This window comes from Musca autumnalis, unplaced genomic scaffold, assembly GCF_047663935.1.
Source record: "Musca autumnalis isolate F117 unplaced genomic scaffold, ASM4766393v1 scaffold_3, whole genome shotgun sequence".
NCBI lineage: Eukaryota > Metazoa > Arthropoda > Insecta > Diptera > Muscidae > Musca > Musca autumnalis.
This window is the reverse complement of record NW_027411866.1, coordinates 177634291-177652715: the sequence shown is the minus strand read 5'-3', so window position 1 is coordinate 177652715 and position 18425 is coordinate 177634291. Positions and strand designations below refer to the sequence as shown.

Genomic DNA, 18425 nt, shown 5'->3' with positions numbered 1-18425 from the left:
TCTTCTGCGTTGGAGGTATTTTCTGTTTTAAATGGATTTTGTTTTGTATGGAGATTTTAGATGTGTTTTTTTTTTTTGTAAACATGGAAGGATTCGAATGCCTATTCCATGATCGCCTAAAATTTGATTAGTATCCTATTTGAAAAAAAAAAATAGTTTGGGTTTCTGGGTTTCTGCAGCTGTCTTCTGCTTAAATGCTGGCTAGAATCGACAACTCGAACCTCTGCGTTGGAGGTATTTTTTCTGTTTTAAATGGATTTTGTTTTGTATGGAGATTTTAGATCTGTTTTTTTTTTTTTTTTGTAAACATGGAAGGATTCGAATGCCTATTCCACGATCGCCTAAAATTGGATTAGTGTCATATTTAAAAAAAAAAAATAGTTTGGGTTTCTGCGGCTGTCTTCTACTTAAATGGTGGCTAGAATCGACAACTCGAACGAAAAATTGAGCATTTTTATATCCTCAGACCTTGGGCTAACTTTGATACTATCAAATATTAGCCCTCAAGTATATTTGGACGAAATCCGTTTCAAATAATTTTAGTCATGTCCGTCCATCCGTATGTCTGTCTGACTTTTGTGCATGAGAACTCTTGAACTCGAATTTGATTTTGTTTTGTATGGAGATTTTAGATGTCTTTTTTAAACATGGAAGGATTCGAATGCCTATTCCATGATCGCCTAAAATTTGATTAGTATCCTATTTGAAAAAAAAAAAAATAGTTTGGGTTTCTGCAGCTGTATTCTGTTTAAATGGTGGCTAGAATCGACAACTCGAACGAAAGCGTAAGCATTTTTATATCGTCAGCCTTTAGGCTAACTTTTTGATACTATCAAATATTAGACCTCAAGTATATTTGGACGAAATTCGTTTCAAATAAATTTAGTCATGACTGTTCATGCGTATGTCTGTCTGACTTTTGTGCATGAGAACTCTCGAACTCGAATTTGGACTAAAATTTGCTCCTCGTAATATTTTGTCTAAATTAAGATAAAGTTCGAAGAAGATAACTCTCGAAGGGTGTAAATATCATAATATTTCTACCAGACATACCTATCTCAGGTGTAAATATGCACTATATCGGTTCATTACTTCGAATAAATCTTCCCAAACTACAAAATTTTAAGCACAAGTGCAGTTAAAGGTCAGGTCTCGGATAGTTTGGAAATTTGTTACAGCTGGTAATTTTCGCGATCCACATTTCAACGGCATAATTTTTTTCCGGGGCATGTCCATACTTAATGTAATAATGGTACAAAAGCTCCAAGAAGGCCTAGTGGCACCAACTAAAATTACTGATGAGCACGATAACTTACGAATTGAGTATCCGATTTGACCTTAAATCTTACATCGTAAAATTTTTCCCATAGGTACATCAAGTTTGGACAACTCCTCTGGAGTTTAGTTTTAAGAGTTTTTCGAGGATCGCTTTGAAATGTTTACCGAAGATATTTTTTTGTGCTCCTGTTAACAGCGATATAAGGTTTTTCGTGGGCAACTCTAAGCTTCCTGACATAATGGTGCAAAAGCTGTAAAAACAAGTAAAAAAGTATCAGACGACTTTGTCGACAGAGATATACCCTCAGCCTGTGTATATTGAAACAATTTTTTCCCAAATTACGTGTGTATTTAGGGGGTTTTAAAAATTTTGGACGTTTGAACCGACAAAAATGTTGATTAGAATTAAAGATCAAAAGTTTTGCGGAGGAGATACTAAAAGGCATGGATCGACATTGGCCGTTATGGAAGTGGATCTCCAGCCACAACATATGTTGCCATAGGGGGTTTTTACAGTCTTCGGGAAGTATGGACATGCCCCTAAAATAAGTTTTATCATCGTAATTGAGGCAGCTTATGCAAGTTGCTTCAACAAAAATCAAAGTGATTCGATATCAGGTCTTAAAGTGAACTTATCCGAAATTTTGTGTGGGAGGTACCGGATGGAGTGGACAAATATAGTCCATATTTGAACCTGATCTATATATGGTAGATATATTAGGATGTGTAAAGTATAAACCAATTCGGCCGCTCCCTTCAAGAGTTACCGTACGAACAAATTTTCCGAACATTTTTGAACTTTTGTGGGGGAGGTACCTGAAAGAGTGGACCGATATGGCTTATCTTCAAACTTAAACTATGTTTGGACAAAATATTATTAAAGCCAAATTTTGGACCGAATCGGCAGATCCGTTCGAGAGTTATCTTGCGCTCCAACCACCTCACACGGTGTCACAGGGGTTTTTTGCAACTTTCAGACTATTTTCTCAGGAAGTATGGACTTGCCCCTGATGAAACTTGTACCGTCGTATGGAGGGCAGTGAATACATGTTGCTAAAACAAAAATCAAAGCGATTCGAGAGATGGCCCTAAACTGAACTTTTCCGAAATTTAGTGTGGGAGGTACCCGAAGGAGTGGACCGATTGAGTGCATATTGAAACATTATCTAAGTCTATAACACATTTTACGATGGGCAAAGTATGGACCAAATCGGTTACTCCCTTCAAGAGTTATCGTGCGCACAAATTTTCCAAACATTCTCGATGTTTTGTGGGGGAGGTACCGGAAGGAGTGGAACGATATAGCCCATCTTCGAACTTAAACTAAGTTTGGGCAAAATATTACGAAAGCCAAAATTAGAACCGAATCGGTTCATCCGTTCGAGAGTAATCGTGCGCTCCAGCCAGCCAGACAGACAGACGGACGGACATTGCTCAATCGACTCCAAATTGTCTGAAACACATTTCGTCCAAACATACTTGGGGTCTAAAACCATTATTTCGATGAGGCACATTTTGCCCGTGTGAAAGTGTATATACCCTCGTTAGCATAAATGCTGAGGGTATAAAAAGAAGGAAGGTGGTGTTATTGGTAATGGTTAGAAAACTGCCAGAGAAGTAGTTACGCTTATGGGTTGCGCCGTCCCAGCCAATTCATATTTTTGATAATGTTATTAATGATTGTTGGTTCAATGTTTGAGTAGAATGTTAAGCTTGGAGGAAAGCATACTCCAGTTAAACTATGTCGCTTTCGAGCCGACATCGGGCAGTGATATAAAATATGCTCGATAGTCTCCGTCTCCTCCTCATCTTCACAGAGCCTGCAATAGTCCACGTCATCATCCTGCCATTTGGTGGTAAATGCTCGGATGTTGCAATGACCGGTAATGACCCCCGTCAATACCCTAATTTCTGATTTGCTCAAATTTAAGAGTGAAGTTGTTCTATCTGTTGATAGAGTCGGCCAAATGGCTCTTGACACATTGCATCTTGATTCATTGTGCCATAGTTCCTTGGCTCGTTCTTCAAAGAACGTTTCCACGCTCCGGAAAAAGTGACATATGGGTGGTTTGATAGAATCAGTGGTTGCTAGACTTGTCGTTTGCGATCCATACCTTGCTGCCAGTTCATCCGCCTTCTCGTTTCCCATAATGTCACAGTGTCCCGGTACCTAGCAGAGTCGGCCAGCGTTTGTGAGGTTCTCCAAAGCAGTTCTACACTCAAGCACGGCCTCAGACTTGATATTGAAGGATTTGATGGCTTTAAGGAGCCGGCTGACTATCAAAGAAGTACGTCACCGGTTCAAAGATTTCTGCATCCAGACTTTTTATCAACCCTGCAGCCATTCTGATCGCGTATATTTCAGCTTGGAAAACGCTACAGTCGCTGTTCAACCTGTATGAGTGTTCGAGACAAAGCTTTTCGCAGTAGACGCCAGCTCCGGTACCTTCTTTCATCTTGGAACCGTCTGTGTAGAAAGCCAGACCGTCCAGAGGAGGGTTACTACGGATCCAGTCATCTCTACTAGGGATAACGACCTCAATATCATCAAACCGTTGGACTGGTGAAATATAGTCGCTGAATTTCCCCTGTGAATTTAAGCTAAGGTTTAGTCCTAGCTCCTGAAGAATGCATCCATGTCCATAGGTGCTGTCGCGCCAACGATTCAATTCATGTAGTCTTAGGGCACTACGTGCTGCTTGACTTTTGATGCTGAGTCTCATGGGCAGGAGGTTCAACATCGTATTTAGAGCCGCTTGCGGTGTACTTCTAAAAACTCAAGTTATCAGGATCGAGGATGCCTTCTGCACCTTGTTGCCGGAGTTCGATTTATGTCGAAGCGCGTGTCACCAGACAAGGCATCCGTAGGATAAGATGGGTCTCACAACAGCATTATACAGCAAGTGTATAAAAGCTGGATTTAATCCCCAGCTCTTCCCAATCGAATTTTTGCATGAATAGAGTGCAATCATACCTCGCTTCGTCCGTTCCTCAACGTTCCTTTTCCTTCTCAATTGTGAGTCCAGGATTGTACCTAGGTATTTAGCCTCAGGAGATAAATGTAATTGTACCTCATCCAGTGTTGGTGGCACGAAGTCGCCGAGCTTGCGCTTTCTGGTGAACAGTACCAGTTCTGTCTTCGTTGGATTTACACCAAGGCCATTTGCGGTGGCCCAACAGGACAGCTTTGATAAAGCATAGTCCAACCTGGTTACCTATCCGTTGCAGTCACTCCACGTTTTAAGCTATCGAAACCATACACATCATTTGGCTGCCTGTTGAATCTGAATATTCAGACGCTGAATAGCATTTGAGGACCTAAACTTCTAATTTTATTCCCCATACTTCTTTTTCTCTCAATAATGGCCTGAATGTTCCAAAGTTTAATAGATAGGCCCAATAAACTTCCCAAAACTCTTTTGTTAAAATGCAATTTATTTTTAAAATTAGGAAACTGTGGCCATAGACTGAGGGCATTGATACTTTTCACTTGTTGTAACATACGTCTGCTTCCTCTTCCTCATCATTCTTAAAACGACTTATTGCTGTTTTTACGTCATTCAGTACAATCCTCTGGAATATGTTCTGTAGTATTGTCATCATTGCTGCTAGTAGTGGATATAAACGGCTAAGAAAGTGGTATTTCCATAACCTTAAGGTAACCTTACTCACATTTAACGGATGTTAAAGTTAATTCCCTAGGTGACACCACTGCACGTCCAATGTCCATTTGAAACGAGTCCTGCCTTTGCCGCCATGTTATCTTTCACGTTATGTTTTACTGCCAATACAACCAATTAACCTCTTTAGCGCTGTAATGAAAAGTACTTTACAAATCTTCACATTTGACTCTTTGTAATCTTCTTTCGCAAAACAAAGAAGAATTTTCAAAAAAACAGTCATCATCGTCACCATTGCACGTTAATACCTTCAGAAGAACACATTTTTTTTCTTAGAAGTAAACAAAAAAACAGAGTAAAATAGCAGGCAAAGATAAGCCCCGTCTATAATACGACACAACAAGTAAGACAATGCAAAGAAAAATAAAGAATTTGTTTTGTGATTATTACACTAAAGTCAGGAATGTCAAGAATTTATGGGAGAGACAACAAACAGACAGACAGACAGACATCCAGCTAGCCATCTAGCTCTAGAGAGCTGTTAGCTCTACTGCTACTGTGCTTAGTTTATGGGGTTTTGGTGATAAGAAGAAATCACTCAACCAGATAATCACCATAATAACATTTTTCCCACAAACAGCAACTCTGAGAGACAGAGTCAACAATGCAAATGAAGTAAAAAAATACAAAAATAAAAGTGACAAATTCCCAAGTGGGTTGTAATTTCAACAATAACAACAACAAAAGGAAACCCCAACCAACAACTACAACCCCAACCCCACTAACTTACTTTAAAATAATAAGTATTTGATAATGCTTAATTTATGGGAAAGAGGGACGGAAGGGGTAGTTTTTTTTCTAATTCAAAATTCAAAAAATAATTATGATCTAATTATTAAGCTTGAGAAGAAAGACTATGTGGCTTAGTTTGAGATTGTTTTTTTTTTCAAATTTAATACAACCACCAGAGATTTTATCTATTGTGTGCAACGTCATTCGCCTAAGGAAAGTGGTTTAAAAAAATAAAACAAAAGTTATGTTGGAGTATTGTAAAAATTGCGGTGGATACCTAAATATGAGAGAGTTTATTTAATTTATTTCATATTCATATTTTGTAACAACATATTGCTGACCAGCCGAATATTACATCTAGAACTGCTTGTCAGTTGATTTTTTTTTTTCTACTCTTTTCTTGAATAGACATTTTTAATTGAAGGTTTTACACGCTTAAACAGCTTTAGCGAGCTAGCTAGCACCTACATGGTTTTGTGACTCATTCTAATGAAGTGAATGTGCCAACCAGCCAGCCAGTCAGCCTATTTGACATTAACAGAAATCAAAAACTAGGCATTTAGAAATTCTTGCCGGTTGACTGCCGGGCTGGCTGGTTGTTTGTTTCGAATGACAAGCCACCACCACAACCAAACACATGGTTTTTGAAAAATTTTCTATTTCTTCTAAGACGGCTATTGACATTTGGGAATTTTTCTCAGGAAATTTGAGGTTACTTTTGAAAAGAGTAATTTCATGGCATTTTTGACAGCTTCAGATTGTAGGAAAAATGGAATTAAGATAAGTTTTTTTTTTATTTAACTACCTATATGCAATAATGGTTTTAGAACCCTAAGTATGTTTGAACGAAATCCGTTTCAGAAAATTTGGTGTCGATTTAGCCCTGTCCGTTGGTTCGTTTGTCTTTCTGTTTTGATCAAACTATTTGCTTCAACCTTTGTCAATAGCTTCGAACTTAAAATAAGTTTGGGCAAAATATTAGGTTAAGGTTTGAGGATGCGCAGATGCTGTAATGGCTGACAGCCACTCCACTCGGAGACCCTGAGGTCCATTGTGATCATCCTGGTTGTTGAAAGAGGGGTTAGTTGTAGAGATGATTATAGATGTGTTAAAGTTGTGATGGTGGTGTTTAATTGTTGAGGCGAGGAGTAAGTTAAAGATGAGAAGATGATGGTTGATGATTTTGGGCTGTGGCTTCACATGTGTTGGGACTGATGAGGAAAGACGTGGTGTATTCCGGGCAAAATATTACGAAGTGCAAAATTTGGTTCGAATCGGTTGATCCATTCGAGAGTTATCGTGCGCACTACCCAGCCAGACGGACGGACAGTGCAAAAACACATTCTGTCCAAAAAGACTTGGACTTTTTGGTCGTGCCAATGTGTACATATTCTCGTTAGCCTAAAGGCTGAGGGTATAAAAACGATGTTGAATGAAAAAGGAGTTCCCAGGAGCTAGTTAGAAATATAAGTTGTTGCATGGACATTTTGCGTTATACACTTTCATACGGGCAAAATGTGCCTCATCGAAATAATGGTTTTAGACCCCAAGTATGTTTGGGCGAAATGTGTTTCAGGCAATTTGGAGTCGATTAAGCAATGTCCGTCCGTCTGTCTGTCTGGCTGGCTGGAGCGCACGATAATTCTCGAACAGATGAACCGATTCGGTTCAAATTTTGGCTTTCGTAATATTTTGCCTAAACTTAGTTTAAGTTCGAAGATGGGCTATATCGGTCCACTCCTACCGGTACCTCCCCCACAAAAGCTCGAAAATGTTCGGAAAATTTGTGCGCACGATAACTCTTTAAGGGGGTAACCGATTTGGTTAATACTTTGCCCATCGTGAAATGTGTACCAGACTTAGATAAGATTTCAATATGGACTTAATCGGTCCACTCCTTCGGGTACCTCCCACACAAAATTTCGGAAAAGTTCAGTTTAGGGCCATCTCTCGAATCGCTTTGATTTTTGTTTTAGCAACTTGTATTCACTGCCCCCAATACGAAGGGCAAGTCCATACTACCTGAGAAAATAGCATGAAAGTTGCAAAAAACCGCTATGACACCGTGTGAGGTGGTTGGAGCGCAAGATAACTCTAGAACGGATCTGCCGACTCGGTCAAAAATATGGCCTTAGTAACATTTTGTCCAAACCTAGTTTAAGTTCGAAGATGGGCCATATCGGTCTACTCCTTCCGGTACCTCCCCCACAAAAGTTCGAAAATGTTCGGAAAATTTGTGCGCACGATAACTCTTGAAGGGGGTAACCGATTTGGCTCATACTTTGGCCATCGTGAAATGTGTACCAGACTTAGATAAGGTTTCAATATGGACTTAATCGGTCCACTCCTTCGGGTACCTCCCACACAAAATTTTGGAAAAGTTCAGTTTAGGGCCATCTCTCGAATCGCTTTGATTTTTGTTTTAGCAACTTGTATTCACTGCCCTCCATACGACGGTACAAGTTTCATCAGGGGCAAGTCCATACTTCCTGAGAAAATAGACTGAAAGTTGCAAAAAACCCCTATGACACCGTGTGAGGAGGTTGGAGGGCAAAATAACTCTCGAACAGGTCTGCCGATTCGGTCCAAAGTTTGGTCTTAGTAATATTTTGTCCAAACATAGTTTAAGTTCGAAGATAAGCCATATCGGTCCACTCCTTCAGGTACCTCCCCCACAAAAGTTCAAAAATGTTCGGTAAAATTGTGCGTACGATAACTCTTGAAGGGGGTAACCGATTTGGCTCATACTTTGGCCATCGTGAAATGTGTACCAGACTTAGATAAGGTTTCAATATGGACTTAATCGGTCCACTCCTTCGGGTACCTCCCACACAAAATTTTGGAAAAGTTCAGTTTAGGGCCATCTCTCGAATCGCTTTGATTTTTGTTTTAGCAACTTGTATTCACTGCCCTCCATACGACGGTACAAGTTTCATTAGGGGCAAGTCCATACTTCCTGAGAAAATAGCCTGAAAGTTACAAAAACCCCTATGACACCGTGTGAGGTGGTTGGAGCGCAAGACAACTCTTGAACGGATCTGCCGATTCGGTTCAAAATTTGGCTTTAATAATATTTTGTCCAAACATAGTTTAAATTTGAAGATAATCCATATCGGTCCACTCTTTCAGGTACCTCCCCCATAAAAGTTCAACAATTTTCGGAAAAATTGTGCGTACGATAACTCTTGATGGGAGTGAAAGATTTGGTCCATGTGTAAAGTACACATCTTAATATATCTACCAGGTATAGATCAGGTTCGAATATGGACTATATTTGTCCACTCCTTCGGGTACCTTCCATACACAATTTTGCATAAATTCACTTTAAGACCTGCTCTCGAATCAATTTGATTTTTGTTGAAGCATATTGCATTCGCTGCCTAAATTACGACAGTAAAAGTTTTTTGAGGGGCAAGTCCATACTTCTTGAGGAAACAGCCCGAAGGGTGTAAAACCCTCTAGGGCACCATATAGTGGCTGGAGAGTACGACAACTTTCGATGCAAATACTGAGTGGACCACCACTCTTTGCATGTCGTACTATTTCTTCCAATATTAGATGAAATTCGAAGGTGGTGCTTGTAGATCCACTCCTTTCGGTACCTCCCCAAAAAATTCGAAAATATTCGCTAAAATGGTACCGCGATATCTCAAACAGGGAAAATCGGTTAAGGGTCTGTTCGAGGATCACTTGAAAATTTTTACCTAGTGGTCTTGTTTACAGCGATATCATGTTCTTCGTAGGCAAGTACATGCTTCCTGATATAATGGTCCAAACCTCTGAATTATATGGTGACCAACTGAAACGACAGGTGGTCGCGTTATCTATCGAATGACACCCAAAATAAGACCCACTTCCAAAATGGACTTTTTCGGTCTATTCCTTTAGATATCTTCCCCGCAGAACTTTTTGAGCTTCTATCGAAATCAATATTTTTTCCGGTTCATACGCCCAAAATTTTAAGACCCAATAAATATAGACGTTTTTGGAAAAAAGTGTTTCAATGTTTAATGGTGCAAAAGCTCTAAATTCTACGCTGACACACTGGCACGAAAGGAATGTCTCCCAATATAAGATCCTATCTCAAAATGGACAGTGTGGGTCCATTCTTTCAAGGACCTCCTCCACAAGAAATGTGTATTTTAATCCAAATCCATTTTTAGCTAGTATTCGATCTGTCCATTGATGCAAGTTTCAATTCACACAGGCTGAGGATATATATCTGTCTGATCCTTTTTTACTTGTTTATTTTATATTTTATATTTTATATTTTATATTTTATATTTTATATTTTATATTTTATATTTTATATTTTATATTTTATATTTTATATTTTATATTTTATATTTTATATTTTATATTTTATATTTTATATTTTATATTTTATATTTTATATTTTATATTTTATATTTTATATTTTATATTTTATATTTTATATTTTATATTTTATATTTTATATTTTATATTTTATATTTTATATTTTATATTTTATATTTTATATTTTATATTTTATATTTTATATTTTATATTTTATATTTTATATTTTATATTTTATATTTTATATTTTATATTTTATATTTTATATTTTATATTTTATATTTTATATTTTATATTTTATATTTTATATTTTATATTTTATATTTTATATTTTATATTTTATATTTTATATTTTATATTTTATATTTTATATTTTATATTTTATATTTTATATTTTATATTTTATATTTTATATTTTATATTTTATATTTTATATTTTATATTTTATATTTTATATTTTATATTTTATATTTTATATTTTATATTTTATATTTTATATTTTATATTTTATATTTTATATTTTATATTTTATATTTTATATTTTATATTTTATATTTTATATTTTATATTTTATATTTTATATTTTATATTTTATATTTTATATTTTATATTTTATATTTTATATTTTATATTTTATATTTTATATTTTATATTTTATATTTTATATTTTATATTTTATATTTTATATTTTATATTTTATATTTTATATTTTATATTTTATATTTTATATTTTATATTTTATATTTTATATTTTATATTTTATATTTTATATTTTATATTTTATATTTTATATTTTATATTTTATATTTTATATTTTATATTTTATATTTTATATTTTATATTTTATATTTTATATTTTATATTTTATATTTTATATTTTATATTTTATATTTTATATTTTATATTTTATATTTTATATTTTATATTTTATATTTTATATTTTATATTTTATATTTTATATTTTATATTTTATATTTTATATTTTATATTTTATATTTTATATTTTATATTTTATATTTTATATTTTATATTTTATATTTTATATTTTATATTTTATATTTTATATTTTATATTTTATATTTTATATTTTATATTTTATATTTTATATTTTATATTTTATATTTTATATTTTATATTTTATATTTTATATTTTATATTTTATATTTTATATTTTATATTTTATATTTTATATTTTATATTTTATATTTTATATTTTATATTTTATATTTTATATTTTATATTTTATATTTTATATTTTATATTTTATATTTTATATTTTATATTTTATATTTTATATTTTATATTTTATATTTTATATTTTATATTTTATATTTTATATTTTATATTTTATATTTTATATTTTATATTTTATATTTTATATTTTATAATTTATATTTTATATTTTATATTTTATATTTTATATTTTATATTTTATATTTTATATTTTATATTTTATATTTTATATTTTATATTTTATATTTTATATTTTATATTTTATATTTTATATTTTATATTTTATATTTTATATTTTATATTTTATATTTTATATTTTATATTTTATATTTTATATTTTATATTTTATATTTTATATTTTATATTTTATATTTTATATTTTATATTTTATATTTTATATTTTATATTTTATATTTTATATTTTATATTTTATATTTTATATTTTATATTTTATATTTTATATTTTATATTTTATATTTTATATTTTATATTTTATATTTTATATTTTATATTTTATATTTTATATTTTATATTTTATATTTTATATTTTATATTTTATATTTTATATTTTATATTTTATATTTTATATTTTATATTTTATATTTTATATTATTTTATATTTTATATTTTATGTTTTTTATTTTATATTATTTTATATTTTATATTTTATGTTTTTTATTTTAACTGTCTTCCTTAGGATATCTTAAAAAATTATAAATAGTCCACCCCTATTTTGTTCCCTCGGCTCTCTTAAAACTATTCCAAAAAAACATCTTTATTATTTATTTTATTTAAAATCTTAAAATCCTTGGCAATCTTTTAAATCTTGAAAAAATAAAGAGATTATTGTGGATATTTTGAACTGTCTATATATCCAGGTTTGTTCTTCTTTTTACCCCATTCCCTACTTATTTTAACCTGAATGCTTTTAATAGGCCTGCATAACCACACACACACACACACACACACTTTCTAGAACATTATAAATAAAATGGCGAAAAAATAAAATCACAACAATGAAAGTCAACCAACAGTTATCATCACAATGTGAAAGAAAAGTGAAAAACAACAACAACAACCAGAGATAGTATTTGTAAATAAAAACAACAATAAGCTAAATCAAAAATGCGTCATAACCAATCCAAAGAACATGGTGTGTTTTTTTATCTAATTTGAAATTCATTAAACGTTGGCTAGTGTTTTTCTTCTTCTTCTACTATTACTCTCCGGCGTTTATTCTTGTTGTATATATAAAATACACAAGAACAACAACTGGTTAAGGGAAAATAAACTAACAACCAACCAGGTGTTCTAAGTTGGAGGGAGAGTTACTAATGAATACCATCAAGGTATAAAGTTAATTTCATCAAATCGCAGGCAGGGGTAAAGAAGCCATTTCGTAAGAAACCAAAGATACTAAAATTAGATAAGAAGCAACGGCCACAACGCAACTGTTTTTTTTTCAAAAAGAGAGAGATAGAATTGTAGAATTTCAAATAAGATTTAAAGATTTTACGCATTGAGATCAGAGATGTTCAAAAAATTTGAATGTTAGTATCCGTGTGACAGACAATTTCCTTTGCTAAGGTTTATTTTGACAGGAATTGGCTCTTGTCGAAGGACTATTTCAGATTAGTTTTTGATTTAGTGTTTTTGTTATTATGAAAAAAGGTTTTTAAATGTTTTGACTATTCCCAGCTTTAACTTGTATTATATTTCATTCTTTATGTTTCAAGTGCTATATTGTCCACTCTTCTATCCAATCCTTTAGTCATTATTGTATCTGACTGGTATATTTCCAAACAGAAACTCGTGAAAAACTGACACTCATTTTCGCCAGAACAGGAACAAATTTTGATAAGTCCTGCTATCAAACCACTGCTGCTTTTTTCATTCCACCGATAAGAAAACTCAGAAGAAAAAACACGCAAAAAATACCAATAAAAATGAGTAAAGAAAAATAATAATCAATTACAAAAAAAATAATAAAATCCCATAAAATATCGAATCGATAACACACATTTGCTGATAATTTTTTCCATTATTTATTTTGTAAAAAAATAGAACAGAGTTTCTCTTCGAAGTGCGAAGCAAAACCTTTTGAGCACAAAACAAACTTTATGTTCTTCATCATCAACAATTGTTGTAATTATTTTGTTATGCCAAAACTAGAACTTGTTGCGATTAATGTTTTCAGGTTGTTGGTCTTGTTTGTATTGTTGTACCTAAAGCTGTTACCACCGTCACCGTCATGTCACACATCTGTGTATTTGGCTATACGGATGGCCTTTAACTGACACCGTTGTTCTTTTTCTATTTGAAAACAAAAACAACGACATTTGGAGTAGTACTTCAAGTTGTCACATTGACATGACAGTTAAATTTTTCTTCACATTACCAGTTTTTAGTTTAATTTTTAAGTATTTTTTGGAGTTTTCGTTTGTATGTTTTTATGTCAATCCAACAAAAAAAGTATGTTTTCAAAAGACACATTGGCTATTTTTGGCAAACGTTTATTATTGACCCCAAAAGTTAAAAAAAATCCCCTGTGGATTCTTGAAGCAAACAATTCTTTAAATAGTTCACTTGTTTTAATATGGAGTCCACAGAAATATCTTTAAAAAATCATCATGTTTCAATATTAAGCGGACCCAAAAAAATATTACAAAAATCCACATGAATTGTCGAGATTGGTTAATTTTGCATCTTTTGTCTTTTATTAAGCTCCTAAAATTCTAAAAAAATCCTCGCTTAAAATTTATAAATTTTTAAAAAAATCCACGTTTATTTTTGTATTTGGGGCCATGTAAAATTAAAAAAAAAAGAATCAATTTTAATTTTGCTTTGGGGCCTTCTAAAAATTTAAAAAAAAATTCAATTTTATTTTTGCTTTGGGGCCTTCTAAAATTTTAGAAAAAAAAAAAAAATAAATTTATTATTTGCTTTGGGGCCTCCTAAAAAATTCACGTTTATTTTTATCTTTGGGTCCCCCTAAAAATCTTTAAAAAATCCACGTTTATTTTTGTCCTTGGGGCCTCCTAAAAAATTCACGTTTATTTTTGTCTTTGGGCCCCCTAAAAATCTTTAAAAAATCCAAGTTAATTTTTGTCTTTGGTCCCTTAAAAATCTTTAAAAAACCACGTTTATTTTTGTCTTTGGGGCCTCCTAAAAATTTTTAAAATATCCACGTCCATTTTTTGTCTTTGGAGCCTCCTAAAAATCGTTAAAAAATCCATTTATGTTGCCATTGGTGCCTCATAAAAATCTTTCAAAAATCAACTTTTAATTTTGTCTTTGGAGCTTCCAAAAAATCCTTAAAAAATCATTTATTTTTGTCATTGGAACTTCAATAAAAAATCTTTAAAAATCAACATCAGTTTTTGCCGTTGGGGCCTCCTAAAAATTCTTAAAAAATCCAAGTTAGTTTTTGCTTTTGGGGTCTCCTAAAAATCCACGTTTATTTTTGTATTTGGGCCTCCTAAATGTCTTTGAAAAATCCACGTTCGTTTTTGTCTTTGGGCCTCCTAAAAAATCTTTAAAAAATCCACATTTATTTTTACCTTTGTTGCCTCCTAAAAATCCTTTAAAAATCCACGATTTCTTTACCTTTGGGGCCTCCTAAAAATCAGTTAAAAATTCCCCTTTTTTGTCTCTGGGGCCTCCTGAAAATCTTTAAATAATCCACGTTTATTTTTGTTTTTGGGCCTCATAAAAATCTTTAAAAAATCCACATTTATTTTTACCTTTGTTGTCTCCTAAAAATTCTTAAAAAATCCACTATTATTTTTACCTTTGGGGCCTCCTAAAAATCTGTAAAAAATCCACGTTTATTTTTGTCTTTGGGCCTCCTAAAAATTCACTTTTATTTTTGTCTTTGGGACTAAATATCTTTAAAAAATCCACGTTTATTTTTTTTTTAAATCTTTAAAAAATCCACGTTTATTTTTTTTTTAAATCTTTAAAAAATCCACGTTTATTTTTTTTAAATCTTTAAAAAATCCACGTTTATTTTTTTTTAAATCTTTAAAAAATCCACGTTTATTTTTTTTAAATCTTTAAAAAATCCACGTTTATTTATTTTTTTAAAAATCTTTAAAAAATCCACGTTTATTTAGTTTTTTTTTTCTCTGCAAAGAGGAAAGTGATGAAGTTAAGCCAATGGGGGAAACTCCAGACTTAGACAATCATATGATTGAATCTTCAACTAAAACAAAACAAACACAAAACAGCGAAGGCTCGCGCAAAACGGAATTTTGTAAATAAAATTCCAACGACATACTCACAGGTAACTGTGTTGATGTTATTTCAACTTAACAGAAATCGATGATTTCTTAGTTGAATCGTGCTGTCAGCTTGCAAATATTTTGTTCTGGTGTTTTTTGGGAAAGCCGAAAAGTGAGCATCATTCTCATTAACATGAGAATACTCGATGCTTAAAGAGTTCAGGTTTTCACTAAAAATTCATCATTTCAAAAACTGAAAAGCCAATTGATAATTCCCTTCGCCGGGATGAAATCATGATATTGGTAGCGATCAGTTAATTTTGCAAGCTGTCAGTGCGTTTTGTAAACATTTTTCTCTGCAAAGAGGAAAGTGATGAAGTTAAGCCAATGGGGGAAACTCCAGACTTAGACAATTTTTAAAAATCTTTAAAAAATCCACGTCTATTTATTTTTTAAAAATCTTTAAAAAATCCATGTCTATTTATTTTTTTAAAAATCTTTAAAAAATCCACGTTTATTTATTTTTTAAAAATTTTTCAAAAAATCCACTTTTATTTATTTTTTAAAAATCTTTAAAAAAATCCACGTTTATTTATTTTTTAATAACCTTTAAAAAATCCATGTTTATTTATTTTTCAAAAATCTTTAAAAAAAGCCACGTCAATTTTTTAAAAAAAAAAAATCCACGTTTATTTATTTTTTAAAAATCTTTAAAAAATTCACGTTTATTTATTTTTTGAAAATCTTTAAAAAAAATCCACATTTATTTATTTTTTAAAAATCTTTAAAAAAATCCACGTTTATTTATTTTTTAAAAATCTTTAAAAAAATCCACGTTTATTTATTTTTTAAAAATCTTTAAAAAATACACGTTTATTTATTTTTTAAAAATCTTTAAAAAAATCCACGTTTATTTATTTTTTAAAAATCTTTAAAAAAATCCACGTTTATTTATTTTTTAAAAATCTTTAAAAAAATCCACGTTTATTTATTTTTTAAAAATCTTTAAAAAAATCCACGTTTATTTATTTTTTAAAAATCTTTAAAAAAATCCACGTTTATTTATTTTTTAAAAATCTTTAAAAAATCCTCGTTTATTTATTTTTTAAAAATCTTTAAAAAATCCTCGTTTATTTATTTTTTTAAAAGTCTTTAAAAAATCCACGTTTATTTATTTTTTAAAAATCTTTAAATAATCCACGTTTATTTATTTTTTAAAAATCTTTAAAAAAATCCACGTTTATTTATTTTTTAAAAATCTTTAAAAATCCCCGTTTTTTTCTAAAAATCTTTAAAAAAATCCACGTTTATTTATTTTTTTAAAAATCTTTAAAAAATCCACGTGTATTTATTTTTTAAAAATCTCTAAAAAATCCAAGTTTATTTATTTTTCAAAAATCTTTAAAAAATCCACGTTTATTTATTTTTTAAAAATCTTGAAAAAAATCCACGTTTAAAATCCGGGATTTTATCACTTAGTAGAAAGGGACAGTAGGAATCTAGTTTAATACATTCATCATATTTAGTTCACATGATAATTTATTGCAATAAAATTTAGATTGCTAAGACGGAATATGAATGTAAAGAATAAAAACCACGTATTTTGCTTCGTCTCAAAATTCCCATGCCGAAATAAAAAAAAATCGTCTTCCAAAAACAAACTTTATATGACAGTCTCGCATATTTAGGTAAAAATTCAAAAAATGGCCAAAAGAACTTCAGCTTCTTAAGTGTGGTTATTAAGCTGTTAGTTAATATTATTTGTTTTTCTACTTCTTTTGCATAAATAGCAACAAAAAAAAAACTAAAGTGATGGCGAAAGTTGTTGGTTAACCATAACTTAGACTTGAGTGATAACAGCCCGAAATAAGTAGAAAAAATAAAAGAAAACACATTAGAAAGTAAATGATGAGGTGAGGTGGTGTTGTTGGTAGTGATGTTGGTAAACAAAGAATATTTTTACAATATTTTTTTTTTTCTTGCTAGAAATTAAGGCATTTGAATACAACGGCGGCGGAAATGAATATTAAAATTAATCAGTTACCACATTTGTCTTTTGCAAAAAACCCAAAAACATTTCACTTTGTGAAATTGACTGTAACAAATTAGAATTTTTGTGGGTTTAATTTGGAATTGTGATTTTATGGTGATCGGAAGAAGGCAATAATGGAAGAAAAGAAATTGAATAAGCTACACAATAAATACGCAGTTCTTAAAAACCGTTCACTGCAAAATTGTGGCATGAGATCATCGAATTAATTTTTCAAAATCAAATAGGCCCCTCCAATAAAGAATTATAACGATTAGGCTAATTTATGTTAATTAAAAGATATTTGACACCAAACAATTAAAATGTAAATATCTTCTAAGACAAAAAAAGAGGTACATTTTCACAGTCTCTTCGGCTAAATAGTTTAAAAAACTTTGTGAAATATAATATCCAACAAAACTTGTTGCATCTTCTGCCACTTGAGGAAATAAGAAATGTCAATTTGAAAATAGTTTTCATGTCAAAGAACTATAAAAGCTTTTTGTTGTTGTTGTAAAAATAACTCAAGTACATATTTGGCCAGAAATAGTTTTTTACGGACTATCTCTGCTGTCCACATCAAATGTCAATGTCATGGAATTCATTAAAAAGTAAGCGACAACAACAACAACGAAAATCTTCTCAGCCAATTGATGGCAACAAGCAAAATGTAAAAATAAATTCTAAAGGGAAAAAAACTTAATTGAAATTTCATTTTAAGGTAAGGTCAAGAAACTATAGATGTGCATGAGAACAAGTCAAAAAAATATTTTTGTAAGGAACACTTGGCTCTGAAAGCGTGAAAAATAAAATAAAAAGAATTGCAATGGTGTCAAATATATGCTTCGCTATATGCAGTGTGGCTTTAAGTGGGTTAAGCAAACAGATGCATGTCCTTTTCGCAGTATCGCCTGGAGGGATTAGTGTTGAAAA

General features: G+C 31.0%; 1 protein-coding gene and 1 long non-coding RNA gene across 3 annotated transcripts in view; one reads left to right on the top strand and one right to left on the bottom strand.

Annotated features, from left to right (window-relative positions):
- Positions 1-18425, top strand: part of Drak (Death-associated protein kinase related) — a 406575-nt gene that overhangs the window by 11507 nt on the left and 376643 nt on the right. The window lies entirely within an intron of this gene.
- On the bottom strand, positions 4741-5340 carry LOC141398538 (uncharacterized). Its single transcript, XR_012411644.1, has 3 exons — positions 5207-5340; positions 4951-5090; positions 4741-4886 (listed from the first exon to the last, which is right to left on the bottom strand). It is a non-coding gene; the product is annotated as an uncharacterized lncRNA (long non-coding RNA).